Genomic DNA, 12,955 nt, shown 5'->3' with positions numbered 1-12,955 from the left:
AGGGGATAGCATTTTTGCAGGAAGGTGGGTGGGAGGAGGAGTATTCTAGGTAGCTGTGGGAGTCGGTGGGCTTGAAATGAATATCGGTTTCGAGGTGGTTGCCCGATATGGAGACAGAGAGGTCCAGGAAGGGGAGAGAGGTGTTAGAGATGGTCCAGGTAAATTTAAGGTTGGGGTGGAAGGTGTTAGTGAAGTGTATGAACTGTTCGAGCTCCTCGTGGGAGCACGCAGTTTGATACAATTCCACAACTGCATTCCACGAATCTGAGACTACAAGTGTTGTATAACTGGCTTCTGACCCACACTTCTTGGACTCCAACACTCTTTAAGACACTGTGATTAGTAAAAATGTTATTACACTCATATTCAATTAATACATTTAGGTTTTACAGTGAGATCCACTGTCAGGCCGCAAGGCAACAGTCAAACCGGACCTAAAATCTACATGTCTAGAGACAAAGAATTTTTCCAATGATATTAATCTTATTGATGGAGAAGGGTGGAAACTCATGGGTTGACTAATGTTTAGATGCTACTGTTTGAGACACCCTGCATTACAAGGATGTTGACCAATTTCAAGCCATTTGCCCTCAACTTATTGAACAACTTGGTTGTAATTGACTACGGTCAAGATTATCTCATTGCTGTATTCAGATTTCAACACAGTCTTTCAGTAATGAAGAAGGGATACTGGACTTGAAATGTTAACTCCGCTTTCTCTTCACAGATGCTTCCAGACTTGTTGAGTTTCTCCAGCAATTTCAGTTCCTGTTTCTGATTTTTAGTATCTGCAGTTATTTGTTTTATTTTATTAGAATTTCAGTAGTTCATTTTTAAATGTTTAGAAAATGTACACGGTAAGCCCCAATAATAAAGTTAAAAATAAGCAAAGTACTTCACAAAATATCCCAATATTCATTGAACCTCCTGGGTATGTTTTACAATTAATTTAACATGTTAGAATCCATGCAGTTTGAATCTGAAAGAAAGTGAAATCGCCTTTTCTCAGTAGTCTCACATTGCACTCTCCAGAATTAGCTGAAGCTCAGCTTCTGGATTTACACTCTCAATTTGAGGGCCAAAATCACTTCACATTAACACCAAAGATGCAGTATTAATGCTTTTGGACAAGGTGAGGCAGGGTGAATTAAATCCCCTCTTTTCAGCTTTGCCAGTTGCCCACGACTAAAGATTTAAGTTATTTTTTTAGCACACAGCTGTAATTCTCTCCAATTAAAATACAGTTAACTAATTTCTACTGTAGTAGTAAGAAGCCAATTCCACAAGTTTCCTTGAGTCAAAGAAAGAGCAATCTTCTTACCTGCTAACTCCAGTAAAATAATAAAGACACAACATCAAGCGTACTGCCTTCAAGCTTGATACCTGAAGGTACAAAGCTAAAGTGGGATAGTGTCCAATATAAAAGGAGTTTACAGTTGAAAGTTCTTTTGCTGTGCATGAGGCATAAGCTCTTAAACTGAGACTAGGGTATTTAGTGGGCATCTTGGATCATCAGCAGTAGTGGTTTGAGTTTGGAGAAATTAGCTACCTGCTTTCGTTGCCTTAAAATGTTAATTTCAGCTCTACTGTCTATTATCTAATCCATACTGAAACTTGGCCAATAATGGTAAGGTAATACCTGTAGGTATTTTAAATTGGTGCCTTTGTTTGACATTTTAAAGTCATGTCAATTCATGAAAGTCCCCAGTATCAAATTTGACAATGGAATTCAAAAATCAATTGTTGATATTTTGCCTATACACCCACTTGAGAACTCCAATTCCACTTATTTTTTAAAAAGTCAGGACAGAAACTATTACTCCCTTCTTAAAATTAAAGAAGAATTTCATCAAAAACTTATCCAAATAAATGGGAAATTACTGGCCCAGACTATTATTTTTTGAATATGAAAACATTGCATTTCTAACATTCTTTTGAAAAGTAAATAACTCTACAGGGCTGCTTAACCTGATCAACTTACTGTTCTTCTGAGTTTCCTTTTCAATTATTCTTTGTTTCATCTCCAAGTAGCATTAAACAATTATAACCCACAACAGTGTATTTCAAATGTGATTTTACGCTGTGGGTGACAATGATGAGGTTGCATTTATTGTTCCTCCCAGGCTGCCCTCAGAAAGTGGTGAGGAAACTTGAACTTGCGCTCTCGTATCCTCCTGGTGATGGAAGTTCTACAATGGTAGTAGATGGGGAATTTCAAGAATCCTGCCCTGAGACAATGAAATAGCACTGATGTATATTCAAGTCAGATAAAGCATGATATCAAGGCATACATTGTGATAATGACATTCCTGTGACCTCAATAGTTCTAGAATCATAAAACCATTGAATGGTTACAAGGACAACAGAAAGTCATTTGGTCCGTTGTGTCCATGCTGTTTCCCTGCAAGGACGAGAACAGCTTGCTTAGTGTCATTCCCTGTCCTTTATCTACAACCCTACAAATGTTCCCTTTTCAGGTTATGTTAGATAGCTATAGATGTCAGTTATCAGCAGATCATAAGGAGCTAACAAATGAACGTTGGTGAATCTCTATCTTATATTCAAAAACAGAAATTGCTGGAAAACCTCAGCAGATCCGGCAACATCTGTGAAAGAGAAATCAGACTTAATGTTTCAGGTCGGTGACCCTTCCTTGGAACCAGTCAGAGAGAGGAGTAGAACTTCTTCAAGGTGGGCATGCCTACAAGAGATGTGGCAGTGAGTTAAATACTAATTAAAAACTGAAAGAGCTGCGGGTGCTGTATCTACATCTTACAGCATCCGCAGTTCTTTCAGTTTTTATCTATCTTATATCCATTGCTTCCAAATCTCCCACACCCCTTTGAATCTTTGTAATATTCTCCACCCACCATACATCCATTCAACATTTCTGCTCTCGTTTAATTCTAATCTTTTGACCATTCCTGATTTAATTTACTCCAGCATTGATAGTCATACAATTACCTACACAGGCCATAAAATTGCTTCCTTAAATCTTCCAAAATCTCTTTTAACAATTAATAGACCCCTGAAAATCTACCCCTTTGACCAAACTTTTGGCAATCTACCTTACTATTGTCTATTATGTTTCCGAGACAAACGTTATAATGGTCCTGTGAAATGCCCTGGGACATTTCATTTATTCAGCACCTTTTAACATTCCATGTGCAAGGTGCTGTTGGATCTTATAAATACTGTGTTAATGTGAAAACATGAGTTATCTGACTCCAGTTGAATGTTTTCAAAGTGTTGGGCTTAATAACTGCTACTGGTCAGTACCATCTCCTGTGTCATATAATGCAAGAGTCAGAAAAGTTGGGTGTTGTGCATTGTTATGGCACATTGTTGTTTAAAAATACTATCACAAGGAATAGCAATGTATGAATGAATGATTCCCAGGCTGCAAAGCAGTGAAATTATAAATAGAACAGAATCTGCTGGAGAAACTCAGAGGTCTGGCGGCATCTGTGAAGTCTAAGCAGAGTTAACATTTCAAGCCCAGTGACTTCAGAATCCAGAAAATTATATACTTTGCCCCAGATTTCATATGGTATACAGAGAGCAGGGAAACCAACCAATCACTGCTTCCTGCCCTTCCCAGCAGCCATTTACAAATCAGTACAAACTTAGAAGACACTACCTGCGCACCCATGTAATAAGCTCAGAATGAATATGTTATTGATGAGAATGTATATGATGTAACTCTAACATCAGTCTCATACCATCAAGACTAGAAGATTGGAAGAGCTGTTATCAGTATACTGTATATTGTGTAAATTTTAAAAAAAGTGTACTGCAACTTCTGAGAGCCATATAATAGACATTCTCAGATAGGATTGAGGCAGAAACACAGCAGACTCAGAGTAGGGATAGTAAGAACTGCCGATGCTGGAGTCAGAGATAGCACAATGTGGAGCTGGAGGAACGCAGCAGAGCAGGCAGCATCAGAGGAACAGGAAAGTTGAACATATTCTGCCTTGGGAGCCGACAACCCAATGGTCTCAATGTGGACTTTACCAGTTTCAAAATCTCCCCACCCCTGGCCTCATCCGTGACCATCCTCTCCCTCTCATCCCCGCCTCCTTAACCTGGCACAACCTGTCCGTCTTCTTTCCCACCTATCTGCTCCTCCCATCTCACTAAATCCCCACCACTGCCTACCTGCACTCACCTATCACCACCCCACCTACCTTCCCCAACCCCACCTCACTTCCCTCTATTTATTTCAGAGCTCCCTTGCCTCTCCTCCATTTCTGAAGAAGGGTCCCAGTGTAGGGATAGTCTAGCATAATAAAACAACTACAACAATGCACTGCAGACACTCAACATCATGACTCCATGATGTATTGCTCTAGGAAACTATCCCCAATGAACTCTATGAATTTGTTGTCATAGCTACCCTTTCCAATTTGATATGTCCAATCAACATAAAGATTAAAGTCACCCATAATTATTGCAATAACGTGGCTAAGCAGAAAATGAGGTGTTGTTCCTCCAGCTTGCATTGAGCTTCTGTCTGCAGCTGGACAAGGATGGAAAAGTTAGCATGGGAACAAGCCAGTGGAAGGAACAACACCTCATTTACTCTTTCAGCACTTTACAGTCTCTAGGACTCCATTGAGTTCCTCAACTTCCGAGTATGACCTCTATCCTCCATCTTACATCCTTACCCTTTCACAGCTGTACTTGTCAACTTGTTTTTCAGCGGAGCAGCTCCATTTTCTTCTTTCATAGCTAACATTTCTACCTATTGTACATCCCTATCCATCCCTCGCCATCATTATCACTGTCTGTCTTTTGCTCTGGGCACTCTCAATCTGTTCCAATTGTTCTTCCTCTCTCTGACTATAAATAAAAACTACCTTTCAGTTCTGATGAAGGGTCATAGTGGAATTGAAATATTAACTCTGTTTCTCTCTCTCTCTCTGAGATCCTCCAGCCTTTTCTGTTTTTATGTTGGCTTTCCACCATCAGCAGCATTTTGCTTTCACGAAACTAACAGACTTACTTTCTCCGCGTGTAATGAGCAGAGAGCGAGAGATTAAGTAACTTTTGTTTCACACCAAAATAAACCCAAAGCCAAATAAAGTTAATCATAAACCTTATAGGTGATTCTGGAACAAGATCTCTTGGTACAATGGGCAAAATGCCTCTTACTGTTTCCATAATGAGCAGGATCTGTGTCGTTTGCACCTGCTGGTAGTGCCCACAGGTGACTCTGACATCATGGTCATTTTATAATGTAAACATTTGAGGGCATGGTACAGGAATTTAAATGTTCTGATCTCTGTTTATAAAGGTGTCAGACACATAACATGTAAGAAGCTGCACTGACAAGTTTCAGTTTGCAAAGCGCGAACAGGAAAGCAGCTGTTAAAGCACAGCAGACACATCATTAATTTTGAACTAATGGGTGCTACAAGTACATATCTATTTTATACTGAATTAAGACAACCATATATTACATTATCTTGCACACCATGGATCATAGCTGTGCAAGTTAAGGTCACAATATACTGAAGTACAAGATGATGAATATTGAATTGGGCAAATGTCACTTCTCGCAAACAGTTTTAATCTGAATTCACAGCAGTGAATGAAAATGTCCCTTGAGCACTGTAGAGTAGTGAATTAAACAGGGGTCCAGTTAACTGTGAAGAGATTGATATTAAATGTGTCAAAGGTCACTCTACACAGAGTTAGTGGTGATTTTGACATGACTTTACAAGGTGCTGGCAACTTCATGATATTTCACAATTAATGTTTAAAATAATAGAAATAGTAGATCACAGTATTGGGTGGATCGGGCTGAGAGAAGAATTAATCATTTTTTGTTGAACCGATCATTTAGCAAAAAGCTTAACATCACAGCTGCAATCAATATTGTATAACTAAAATAATTTATTCTGATTGAAAATATTGTTTTAAAAAAGTAGTAAAAGCAAACTGTTGTGTTAACTCATTTAATGGGTGAATCACCTTCCGAAACACCAAGCTTGGTCAATGATGGGAGACTCCAAATATTCACCCTATCCTTGCACCTCAGTTTTATATACTTCTGTCCTATACATCTAATTCTTCCTGGGAAAGTATCAATATTCAAATGTTTTATTCCTATTCCAAAGAAAAACACCTGTCATGTATTCTGTCCATATTGTGTGTATTTTCTGCCATTTGATGTTGTTATTGCATTGTTGATATTTGATCTGACATGGCAAGGTTGCAGCTTCATTGTGAGTGACTTATAGGTACTGTCTGTCATACATAAATCACTCTGCACCCTTCATGTCCCCTGTTGTGTTGTTTGTCCCAGTGGCCCAGAAGACCTTTCAGCTATTCCCACGGTTTTCATTGTGCCTCTTTACATAACTATTAATGTGTCCAATTGATTCCCCACTGTGCCTAAGTCTGAAAATTCCTATTGCCTCAGTAGGCCTTATAATCCGTCCATGTAGAGGGTATAGTCACAGTGACCTACTTGAATCCTACCTTCCGGGGATTCCAGTCCCTGCTATTCACTACAAGCCCACTTCCCTAGCTCCTATTGTCCCCTAGCACTGTGATTATCCCCAGACCTGATTGCCCACTTTCCCCAAGACTCCCATGAAGTGCCCTGTTAAAACCTTCTGACCAATACTTACCAAGCATGCAGGACTGACTGTGGCCCAGTTCCTGAACTGATTGGGCAGGACAGCATGACTCACCTTGACCACAATTCAGACTGGTTTGCCAACAGCACTCTGATTGAGCTGCCTGTATTCCCCAGACTGTTTCCACCATGACTGACCATGGTCTAATCCTATGGAATACAGGAACACTGACTCCCAGACTCTGCTTAGCCCAAGCAATTGAACCAAGCTCCTGGATTGGAACAGGACAAGCCCCTTGACTGTCTGCGGTGATATCCCCTGACTGACCATAGTCCCCACTCAGCAATCTTTTCCTTTGATTTCCACATGGAGTGTGTTTGCTGCATAACCTGATGCCACATGCTGCAGGTGTGGCATTGTACCATGCAATGACATGTGTACACCCAACCTACTGATAGATTGGCTCCAGCAGCTCAGCATCTGCTTGCCTCTCCCTCTGAGCTACAAAGCAATGCAAGCCACAAAGGAGGCAGCTGCAACTCCATCACTGAGCACTAGAGACTCCGTGCATTCAGAAAGTAATGCAAACTTCACAGAGGCTAGAAGTATATAAGCCAGTACTGGAGTCAGCGAATGTGTGCTAACAAAAAACAATGTGAAATATACAGAGGAAGGAATTTTCCAAATAACTGGTAAAATGAGTGAGCACTATGAAAACAAGCTAAGAGACATAGGATGCAAAGTGACCTGGCAGAAAGATACAAGTCATATGTGTCCCTGAGCTGCAAAGTAAAGTGTTGAAGGACTGGTGTGGTGTGAGTTGGCATTTGGGCTGACATGATGAATATGCTATGGTGAGATTGGTGCTCTACCGATGTTGACTTACACGGACAAAAGGTCAAGGAGGATGGTGTCCATGAAGTATGCAAGGACTTTTCTCTAAATTGCCTCTAAGCAATTGCCTGATTGGTCAGGGCAAGCATTCAGCTAGCTGCAGCTACCGCCATGTAGTGTTCTGATTTTCATGTCGGGAATTTGCACCACCAAGTTTCTCAGTGAAGGAGAATTGGAAATGGTGCATAAATAGGACAAGTTGAGGCTTTAAATGAGATCCAAATGCATGGAAATAATATAGTCACCACTCAATGCGAAATGCTGTAGTCAACATTTAGGTTTGAGGAGATATTTTCCTTGACTTTGAAAAAAATATTATTCTCATTTTTACCATACTTTCCCATCTTTCTCACACCATATCAGGGAGAGGAAAATTCAACACTTAATCTTCTTTGTACTACTAATGCCTCATGATTATTTAAAGTCAATCCCATCAATAATATAATTAACTGGGACAATTTATTTTCAAATTGACAGTGAGAAATAAACAACATTATTTTTTCTTAAACTAGGTTTTTAAGAGCAAGTCTTGACAATGAGACAGTCTCTTTGCAACACTCTGAGAAAGCATTCCATTAAGTATTTCTTCACCTGCCGTTTTAAAATACACTGCTTATTTATTTTAGGATAGCTGTGGTTAAATGCCATAAGATAGGGCATTAGCTACTGAAAAATTATGTAGCATTCAATAAAAGTAGGGTTAAAGGAGCCTTTTAATTCCATTCTCATCATATGTCTAGACTTCAACGGTAATTTGAAAGGTAAATATTTTCACCATACTCAGTCACAGTGATTTTATGGTAACTGTTTCAAATTTGGACTTAGTTACAGCAATGACAGAGGTTCTCACTAGAGGTAACTAATTAAATTGGAATTGAATTTCTGATCTGCACCACCCAAATGCAATGAAAAGCTGTCAATGTCTATCATTCTGTTTGGGAGAGTCACCCAAGCCAGATGGTAAATTAGTGCCAGAATCAGATGTTGCAATACCTCACACAGAAATTAACCATTCATTGGCATCTGCGTTACACAACTAAAACTACAATTATTCTGTAATTTTATGTTGCAACTCTGAAACATAGTCCTGACTGATACTCAGAGAGAAGGAGTGAAAGAACCTTGGAGGACCTTATCTTACACCATTTTGGCTTGATTACAACTTTAGGATGGTGTCCAGCCTTGTTCAAAAGTGCTTAGGAGGTGCACTGAACATCTGATTTATTTATAATGTTACATCTTGTTGAGTTTTGAGAGTTTGGATGGTCTGCCCATTTTTACTGCATCTAAAATTCACCAGACAGAAGGGTCCAGACCGGAAACGTCAGCCTTCCTGCTCCTCTGATGCTGGTTGGCCTGCTGTGTTCATCCAGCTCTACACCTTGTTATCTCAGATTCTCCAGCATCGGCAGTTCCTACTATCTAGGAATGCAGCTCTATGTTTTTCTTTATTTTCTTTATTCTTTATTCATTCACGGGATGAGGGCATCGCTGGCTAGGTAGCACTTATTGACATCCCTAATTGCCCAGAGGGCAGTTAAGAGTCAACCACATTGCTGTTGGTCTGGAGTCACATGTAGGCCAGACCAGGTAAGGACGGCAGTTTCCTTTCCTAAAGGGCATTAGTGAACCAGATGGGATTTTCCAACAATCAACAATGGATTCACAGTCATTATTGGACTCTTAATTCCAGATATTTATTGAATTCAAATTCAATTTGAATTGTGTCTGCATGTGAACACTCATGTACAGAGCTCTCAATGGAATGCTTACAGCGAGGAAATACATTTTTGACTGCAAACAGATACTGCAACAACTTTAAAAAGTCTAGTAACTACTGTCTAACCCAAATCTAAGATTGGTATTCTATCAGAGTTTTATGGAGATATTGTAAATGAATCATTTATCATAGAAATGGATGTCTCCAAAGGATCTTTGTCTTTTAAGAGGCTGCCATGAATCTGGCAATCATATAGACTTTCGTGAAAGCAGATGTCAGTGGTAGATATAACTACCCTTAGCCAAGTGTGAGGGATTTGAAAATAGACAATATGTTGTATTAACGTCAATACCTTGAAGGAATGGTTTCCTTGACAGTAACTAACTTTAGTTCCAGAAAACATCTCATTAACATGGAGCTATCCAATCCAACACTTCATGTGACAAAACTGGCCAAGCTCCACTTTATTAAAAATTCAGTCATGGGACATGGGTGTCACAGGCTGGGCCAGCATTTATTGCCCATCCATTGTTGCCCTGAAGAAGGTGGTAGTAAGCTGCCTTCTTGAACCATTATAGTCCATGTACTAACACCATCAGGGAGGAAACTCCAGGATTTTGACCCAGTGACGCCGGAGGAACAATAATATATTTTCAAGTCTGGACAGTTTGTGGCTTGGATGAGAACTTGCAGATGATGGTGTTCCCATATATCTACTGCCCTTATCCTTCTAGATGGAAGTGGCCAAGGGAGGTGCTCTCTAAGGAGCCTTGGTGAATTTCTGCAGCGCATCTTGCAGATTGTACACACTGCTGCCATTGAGTGTTGATGATGAGGGATGAATGTTTGTGGATGTGGATGTCAATCAAGTGGGCTGGTTTTTTCCTGATGGTGTCAAGGTTTTTGTGTATTGTTGGGGCTGCACTCATCCAGGCAAGTGGGGAGTATTCTAGCACACTCCTGACTTGTTCATGTAGATGGCGGACAGGCTTTGGGGAGGCAGGAGGTGAGTTACTCACTGCAGGATTCCTAGCCTCTCATCTGATTTTACAAAACACCAGATTTATGTGGCTAGTCCAGTTCAGGTTCTGGTCAATGGTAACCCCAGGATGTTGATAGTAGATGATCCATTAAATATCAAGGGGCAGTGGTTAGATTGTCTCTTATTAGCGATGGTCATTGGCTGGCATTTGTGAGACACAAATGTCACTTACAAGTTGTTGCGATACAGTTTTGATAAAGGGACAAGCAAAATCCAATTGTAGACATCTGTTATGCCGTAATTGTTCCAATTATTACAAAGAAACCACTAGAATCAGCTGAATTGGGTAGATTTGGAGCTAGTCATTTACAACACATCCAAAGTATTATTCCAATCACTTGCCAATCTCAGTATGTTGAGGAGGTCATTTTTCTTATGCTTAAGAGTAAGAACAACAAAACTTACGCAATTGCCACTATTCAGGGCAATTTTCAGATCCTGGCAGATCACTTTTGTAATGACTCAAATAAAATCTTTGCCACGCAGGCTGATGCCAAGTGCTAATGAAATTTCAATCTGAAATATTGCAAATCAGATACCAAAAGGCTATCCATTCTAACTACCATAAAAATCACAGCCATGATTTTGTTTATTTAGCTTATCATTTCAAATAGTTTTCTCCATCACTCTCCCTTCCTCCTAAATGTGAAAATTTCTGACTGTTATGTCATTCCATGGAAATTGGGATGTCTCCAGTAACTCATCCAAGTGGTTGCTCATTCCTAAGCCTAATAATAGTTAGAATATTAAAGAGGTTAAGTGCTAGTCATTTGCATACTCATATAAGTATGCTTGACATACTTTTCACGATGAATTATGTATAGAAAGGCGAAGAGTATCAGCATGGGAACAAATGTAACGATCATTTTGCAACATCCCTCCAGTAACAATGGAAAAAGTAATCTATCAGATTTCTTTAGGTGTGTTGGTTAAGAGGAATTTTGACTCGGAGGTAAGAAAAATGCCCTGTTTATCTTCAATTTTGATGCTGTAATTCACTTCAAATGTTGAATTGAAATACCAGAAAATGCAAGGGCATTCTTGGTTTAGCATTTAATCTGGAAAACCACACCTCAAAATTCTGAGTACTCACTTAGTACAGTACTGGAATATCAAACTAAAAATGATGCATTCACAATAAATGAAGAAAAGCCCCCCCTTACAATGACAGAAGATATCAAAGAGTAGAACTTGGTCTGCATTCTCCTGACATTCCCCCCTCACACCCATTAAGTAGGAGTTATTGGATAGAAATCAGAAATCTGGTTGATTCCCTTCCCAATACAAGCACAATGTCATTTATACCACCCATATCATTGTTAAACTGTGACCAGTTAATTCAACACAGATTCAGAATCAAATGCAGAACCTTCCCTGCCTGTATTTCATAAGCCTATTGAGTTAGCAAGGGAGCTAATATCTCTTTTTTTATTACAAAGTGTGGGGTCTTCACATTTATAATACTGACATGGTGAAACCTTCAGTAGCTGGAGTAGTCTTATGCAAAAAGGATGACATGTCAAAGCCTGATGACAACATTGCATGAGATCCTTGTAGCAGGGTCCTTCATCTAAACTTCTTCAGTCTTTTTATCAATAACATCCCTATCCATCAATAAAGTCAGATGTGGGCTGCTCACTGACTTTTTGATGATGTTCAGCTAGTTGGTAGTAAATATGGACATCTGAATCTTAAACCCGCTCTTCTGACTGTCATAGTGAGAGTTTTTTTTTAAACAGGTGAAGGAACATGGACTTCAAACAGTGCAGCAGTCACCAGATATTCTTTGCTATCCTCTGTCATCGTAAAGGGGGTTTTCTACATTCAATGTGAATGCATCATTTTTTGTTTGATATTCCAGCAATATACTAACAGAGTCCTCAGAATTTTGAGATCTGGTTTTCCAGATTCAATCACCAGATCTCAAGTTGAGGCCAGCTTTGGGAGACCCATGTGGAATGAACAAAGCCATCTGCATTGAAATTATCATTTTCATTTAAGGACATCAAAACCAGGCAACTGGGCAAGCATCGAGTAATTCACAATTCCCCGTCAACATTACCTCTTAGCTGCACTGTTGTGCATACACACAGCCACTTCAAGGTTCCATGCACAGTGCGCATTGGCGTGCCAATCTCAACATTGACTCCCATTCCAGGCATTGTTGCCATGCATGGATCTCAGAGGCTCAGGTCATTGGAAGAAAAGTTAGAGGGAGCACTGGCTGTGGGAGCTCACAATGCGTTCCCTCCTCCTGCCTGGTTCTCTCATCATTACAGAAAAAAAGCCTTTGGTGAAAAAGCACCCTGGAAGAAACAAACGTTCATTGAAAACTCAAGTATTCTACAGATTCTGACACTGCTGAGAAATAAGTCAACAATAATTCAACTGTGGCCTCAGGATTAAAATCTAAATATCTCAAAGACTCTTAAGGCCTTCTAAATTACTGAGCTTTATTTTTCTATGTCTGTACCAGACACACTTTCTTAAAATTATTATCTCCGTATGAGCATTTGATGTCATGTTTTTATTATTTTATCTTGGGGCTATCAGATAATAAAATTCATCTTTCTTTCACTCAAGAAAACCTTGGTAATTGGCTCTTTCTTTTTCTGTTAAAATTGATGTGTGCTAGCTGTATGCTAAATAAAAAAAAAATATTTATTACGACCGACCGCAAGAGAGTTAAAAAGAAGTTGATGATTTCCC

Source organism: Rhincodon typus, chromosome 32, assembly GCF_021869965.1.
Source record: "Rhincodon typus isolate 14 chromosome 32, sRhiTyp1.1, whole genome shotgun sequence".
NCBI lineage: Eukaryota > Metazoa > Chordata > Chondrichthyes > Orectolobiformes > Rhincodontidae > Rhincodon > Rhincodon typus.
The sequence above is the reverse complement of the archived record's forward strand: the minus strand, read 5'-3'. Positions refer to the sequence as shown.